Genomic DNA, 6,726 nt, shown 5'->3' with positions numbered 1-6,726 from the left:
GTGGTTTATATTCTCTAATTGAGTGAACATCGATGAACACAGGTTTTTCCCACAGACCTCTGGGAAATTCCTAGGGCACTGTCTTCAAATTCGGACATCGACGTTAGCACCTGGAATATACATAAAAACATTGATTTTATAACTTCAAAAAGTCACGCTAAAACAAAAAGTCATTACTGTACTTCAGAGCACACCCACGTGAAGAAATACATTTCTCCTGAGCAACACAGCGCAATGTGGCTCACTTTTGCGGCGGAGGGATACACAGCTCTAAGTCCCTACAGCTGCCCCTTAAAAAACAATTTTGGACATCACTACCCCTCCAAATACCCCTGCAATGGAGGGGTAGGGAGAAGTCGTAGAGGTGGGGGAAGAATTTGGATTTGGACAGCACTACAAAATGGACCATATAGTGCACTAAGTAGTAAAGGAATTTAGACGCAGCCTTAGGCCAAATCCGAATTCTCCCTCTCCCCTTGCGGCTTCTCCCTACCCCTACATTTAGCCCTCCAAAGGGAGAGTAATGGAAACATACTTTAAAAAGGTCGTGGTAAAACAAAAAGTACTTACCCACATTTAAATCTTTCCCCATATGAGGTTTTGATATCATTTTAAGAGAAATTCTTCTATCAGCCTCTCCTAAAAAGAAGTTACATTCTGTCAAGGTTTCCTATAAGTTGTTGAAATTATTTGTCAAATTTGAACTCTAAAAAGTAACTGGGAAGGAGTTTTAATCAAATTTAGTTACTGAAGCTCATAGGAAATAGCTTTAAAATATTTTTAACACCTAATAGTCACATGGTTGTCACAAGGTATTGCCAAACTTTATTAGACGCTGTCCTTCTAAAAAAAAAAAAAACCCACTTGTTTGTGGCTGACATGCTATTCTTTTCACAAACATTAATGCTTGACAAATGCTTTTTCACATTCTACAACTGTCTTCTCAAGACTTTCTCTTCCCTCCCAGTCACCCTGTCCTTTACGTAGAACTTCTCCTCTTCAAGTTGGAAATTTGGGGAGTTTTTGTTCTTGTGCCAGTGTTCGTTAAAGCATTTAGGTTGCGTTTGAGTTTTCTTCCATCTCATTCACTGCTTGCTAAAAGGTGGAAAAACCCGTCGGCCCCCGCTGCTCTGCAGTACTAGATGCACATCACCTAATAAATACGAGAATGGAGCTTTTATATAGTTTGCCACTTTGGATTTTGATTTGTTTTCTCTGCAACTCAATGAACTTTCAATTTTTGACTATTTTTACCTTTTTGGGGATCAAATCAGTCTCTCTCAATTTATTCTGAGTTTTATATTCATTGTTGTTTTCTAATAGCATCCATAGTCTTCAGTTTTAAGTCTGCCTCTCACTTTCGGTCACCTCTCTACATTTACCATCACCGTCGTCAGATCTCCTGTCTGCCCATAGGATATTGTTGTATATTTGCTTTTTCCTCTGTATGTTTTCATAGTGTGCAGTCGCGGTCACTAGAGTTTGGTGTGAGGCAGTAGCTGCTGGAAAGCTTTGTTTGTTTACCTCCTGCAGCCACTTGGAGTCCATTAGCAATTTCTTTCCCTCAGGAGAATCACTCAAACACAAACCCATATGTTCACACACATACTTTGCATTCTCTCCCTCTTTGCTTCCCTGTTATGAACAGCAGAAAACAAAATAATACTAGTTCGGGAATTTTTTTTGCCGCAGCTTTTTCTTGATATTAATCATTAGTTTTGGTTCTGTTTTGGCCATTTCCAGATGAGAACTCGAAACTTCCTTATCCTTAATGCTTCATTTTATATTCAGTTGTTTAGGTTTTTGAATAATTTTAGTAATTTTGAATATGTGCACAATTGGGCTCTTATTAAAAATAGATTCATTTATGTAAATTGATCTCAGTTCAAATTATTTACAATTTTGATTTATCATACTCATGACTCCTTTGCAGTAATTTCTTGCTATTCTTTTTTCAGAAAAAACAACTTTCAGTTCATTTGTATTATAACTAATTGAATTTTAAGTTGTTAGTTAAAGTTTTACCTTTCTTTTAAAAAAAAACCCATTAAGTATAAAATAGTTTTTTTACTGTATCCAAACTAAATTGAATAAGAAATTATTTTTTTTTAAAGAAATTCATGTTTAATTGAGTATAATGAATTTTAAATCAAATAAAGTCATCTAAATCAAAAGGACACACAACCTCAGTGATTGGGGGAGTTTAAGTGAAATGGATTTATAGCTTTTGGTCAGTCCTCTCAAAAACTCATGAGAATTTTGAATTGTTACCTTCTCTGCTGTTTTTAAAGCCTCTGGTATGAAAGTTGCTCGTTTTTCTTCATGGGATGAGATATCTTCTGCATTTTGTATCTTTCAAACACATCTGCTGCAGTACAATAGGATTCCTTGAAATCAAGTTGATGTAAATGTTGCTGTAGGGTTTGTCGTTCTAGTAACCCAAGCAGTCGGGCCACTTCCTTTTATTTATTTTTCTTTTCTGTGCTGGTAAAACTGGTTTGTTTTACGTTGCTGAAACATCATACACATATTTTTTACAGTGTTTTTCCATATTTATTTCTGCATGGTTCTTAACCCTAGAGCACTATCGCCAGGTGATTTTCACCCGAACTAAAGTATATTCATGATATATTGCATTTTTCTGAGTGTCATGGCTCCCTGGGTAGTTTCACGTGTCCCAGGAATGGGTGGACCAAAGGCCAAGTGTCCAGTATCATTATTTTATTTTTTAGGATTTTTTTCTTCTCAAATTTATAATTTTTCTGTAATTTTTAAGCATGTCTTAGGATCTTCCTGCATTTTCCATTTTCTTACATAAACCACAGTTGAAAATAAGAGAAAGCTACTCTAATTTATCATGTGTTGTCATATTTTGATCTATTTTTTTGACAAATACTTTTCATTGGGTATATTATATCAGGTAAAAATGACAAATGCCACAACTGGCTAAGTTGCCTAGTTTTTATATTATTCTTTGAGCTTTTCAGTAAATTAACGAGTTTATTTAGTTTTCAATTGAAGTATTGTGACTTTTTTAGCTTTTACAGTTACATTTTCTCCAGATATGTGTGTTAAACCTAAGTTTGATTTTCAAATTGCCTTTTTCTCTTGGCCAAAAGAGGCTACTTTCAAAAGGCTCTAAAATACATTTAACTTAAAACTACTGCTAATATTTCTATTTTAAAAACGTAAAAAAACTTCACCAAGTTAGTCTTCACTAAATTCTATGCCCGCTTTAAGCTTTTCATACTTGCCAAGTACCTTTATGGAGGTATAGTCATATAAGTGAAAGTTGTGATGTATTACTCTGTGGTTCCAAGGCTGTCTACAGCTGGCAAACCCTTGCAGATCCTGTCGATAACGCCGTTGATCATCATCTATAAAAGGAGCATCAGATGTGGTTACTCTTTTGCATTTTCAGAGTCGACAGGAAAGGTTGACTGCACCTCATTTACTTTTGGTTCATTATTTGGGTTTGTCGGGCTCTGAGTTTGTTGATGTTAAGTCTGGGTGAGACATGCTCTTGTGGTTCTGTGTATTTCATTTTGGTAAAAAAAGATTTTGTGAAATAGTTTTTGTATATATGATGCCAATTTTTTGGGTCTCTTAAAGACGGAAAAATATATAAGTATACATTATATATATATAGTATATATAGTATAGTATATTTTATATATTATATATGTAAAAGTAAAGTATTAAAAAAACCTATATAATGTATAATATACATTGTGTGTGTATATATATATATATATTATACATTATATATTATATATTATATATTATACATAAGTATTTAGAAAACCAAAAACACTGCACAGTTTTACCCTTAAAACAAAGTTTGAAACCAAGTTATATTTTCGTTTAAATTTGAACTTAAACTTATATTTTAATTTTGAGTTCTACTTGTTAAATACTCAAGTTACAGATATTGTTGTCTACACCCTGGACATAAAGTTTGATGCATTTTCTCCATATTTGGTTCGTATTTGGTCTATATTTTGGTGACATTTTATGATCTTACCAAGCATAATTCTAGTACTAGTTACTGACTTTTAACGTGATTTAATTTTATATTTTTGTTTTTTTGTGTCTTTTTTTTTCATAGACAAAATAAAAATACAAATTTAAAATAAGAAAAAGTTAGACAACTTTTTACCCGTCATCAGACAGCAGTTAGGCTGATGTTAATAGGGCACATAATGATTAGTGCACATCAACTGAATCCAAATGGAGAAATACAGACAAAATTCAGCCCACGACTTATAATAATTAAATTCTTGTCTCCTTGTTGCATAACTGCATGAATCATAGGAGGGTTTTTTTTCTCCCTTTTTAAGAAATGATGGTTTTTACTCTTTGTGCAAACAACTTCACACAGAATGATCCATATGCTGGGAGTGATGTTGCATTATAAGCAGTGATAAGCAGCCTCTCTCTGTCTTTCTCTCTCTCTCAGCATCCCATAATGATCCTCAGACAGACTCAGGCAGACACTCACTTGTTCCTGATTGGCCAAACTGTTGCCAGGGAGCGTTGCCGTCTCAACGTGCATAGAATCTGTTGTCTGGTACACTTTAGACATGAGAACAACTGCAGGATCTGAATATTTATAACGAGGGGGACTGTTCATATTGAGATTGTATAGACGCAATATAAGGAGGAGAGATGCGCTTCTGTTTGGCCCACTTACATTTTTCTTGGAGTTTTTTTTGTTTGTTTTTGCAGTTTACTAGACTTTTAACAATTATGTTGTTCATTTCCATGCCGTGTAGATATTTCGATACCTTTTACCAACTTTTTTTTATATACGAAGCACTGAAATAGACTTTCTCCTAGTATCGTAGTTTTTGTTTGCCTGCTGCCCTATTGCCATTTGTCAGCCAGTTACTGTATAACTAGTAATCAAAATCTGTGAGTATGTGTGAGTTTGCATGTGTTTGTTTGCCATCTGGTGAATAATCCCATTTCTTCGTATTATTCAAATAAGCCTGGACCTGCTGCTACACTTAATAACACTCTGCTTAGGTACGATTTCGTGATTACAAAGGACCTAACACGTTTTCAAGAAAGCAGACACCTTTCAGATTTCAGATCTGAACTCCCTATGTCTGAACATGCTGGATACATCGTAGCAAAAGTCACAGTTGGGTTTACAATATAATAATCTTTAAATGTAATAACGTAGAAATATAAAGACTCAGTGGGAAATGGGGGCACACATGCATATATACCTCAACAATCAGACAAACAAGTGGAGAGTTTATGGCTTATATTTTTTATTCGGGTTGTGCAGTCTATACATAATGCAGTGGGCTGGATTTTGCATGTTTGTGTGTCAGGCAACTTTTTGCATTTGTGTGAACTCCTTTTCCTCCTGATGCACACATCTGTCTTTCATATTCGCTCATGCATACATTTATATGAAAACGCAGCCACGTGTTTGTCTGTGTGTGTGTCTATATGTGCACAACACCGTCCTGTCTGCCTGAGTCAACATATACTCCACTCACTCTCCTGTGCACCCCCTCCTTTCCCTCCGCCTGGCACGTACATGCATGTCTGTAGACTCTGTACCGCGCTTGCTGCCGTGGCACGCGCCAACCTCACTGCAATGCAGCCCTGTGTGCATTAATTGGCAAGGAGACAGTGGGTACGTGGTATGCAGGGTGGGAAGGATAGAGAAAGAAAGAAAAAATTGGGAGGGGAGATGGGAGGCAACGTAAGGACACGGCGCTTACAATAACCGATGGATGGAGCGATGGACATGCAGTCTGGCAGAATACCAGGGGGACAGACAGACAAACAGAATGTGTATTGCTGAGTGTGCACACAGAGATTACCTGATTGTGTGTTGCATGTGAGAGAGGAGGGAGGGGAGTGTATGTCTGTTTGCATTAGAGTGTTTGCGGATTTGTTTCACCGGCATTTGACAGAGCTTTTTTTTTTTCTTTTTTTGTGGGTGCTCACTCATGTGTGTCTATATGTGCTGTGCAGATCTCACACTGCTCTCTAAACTGGAGTCTGACTCACTGTATTCAGTGCTTTGTGAGATCCTCCCTTTCATATTTCCGCTGCGATCAAAGAGTAAAGTTGAGCACAACTTTCTCCGCTCCTTTAGCCAAAAAAAAAAAGGAAAAAGAAAACACAGTGACCTAATAGTTTGCAAGGATGAACTCAAATTTAACAAAAAACTGCGTCAGCTTAATGCTTCTAACAGATGCTCTGTTGTGGACTAAAAGCAAAAGATGGATTGAGTTTTTAAAGGTCATTCTTTCTTAATGTGATTCCTCCATTGTGCTCTTTGTTTTGACATTGCACATTTATGCGTGTGTTTATGCTATATTCTATTACTCATCCGTCTCAGCAGTTTAGCATTTATAACCTCCCACGCACATCTTTGTGGAGCAGATCTTCAATTGTAATTCCTGTTAGCTGTCGTCCTGCGACATCTGGCTCCTCTTTTTTTCAGTACAGGGAGGCCTCCAATGCTCTGGCTAAAGAAGTAAGAGCAAGAAAAAAAAGAAAAAAAAAGCCCTACAAATGTGTCACATGATTAAGCAGAGCTGGCAAGGCGGAGGTGCAAATTAATCTTTTCATTTATGAATTTATGTGCAAAATAATCCTGCGTGAAGACAGCACTTCTCTCTGCTTTTGTGTGGGTGTTTGGCAGAGATGCCTTGCTATGATTCAGAGAATGTACACTTGCTCAAAATGTGAAAGATC

General features: G+C 36.4%; 1 protein-coding gene across 1 annotated transcript in view; it reads left to right on the top strand.

Moving 5' to 3' along the window:
- Positions 1-6,726, top strand: part of LOC112163233 (nucleus accumbens-associated protein 2) — a 30,102-nt gene that overhangs the window by 13,267 nt on the left and 10,109 nt on the right. The window lies entirely within an intron of this gene.

Source organism: Oryzias melastigma, linkage group LG12 (assembly GCF_002922805.2).
Source record: "Oryzias melastigma strain HK-1 linkage group LG12, ASM292280v2, whole genome shotgun sequence".
NCBI classification, from domain to species: domain Eukaryota; kingdom Metazoa; phylum Chordata; class Actinopteri; order Beloniformes; family Adrianichthyidae; genus Oryzias; species Oryzias melastigma.
This window is presented reverse-complemented; position numbering and strand designations above follow the sequence as displayed.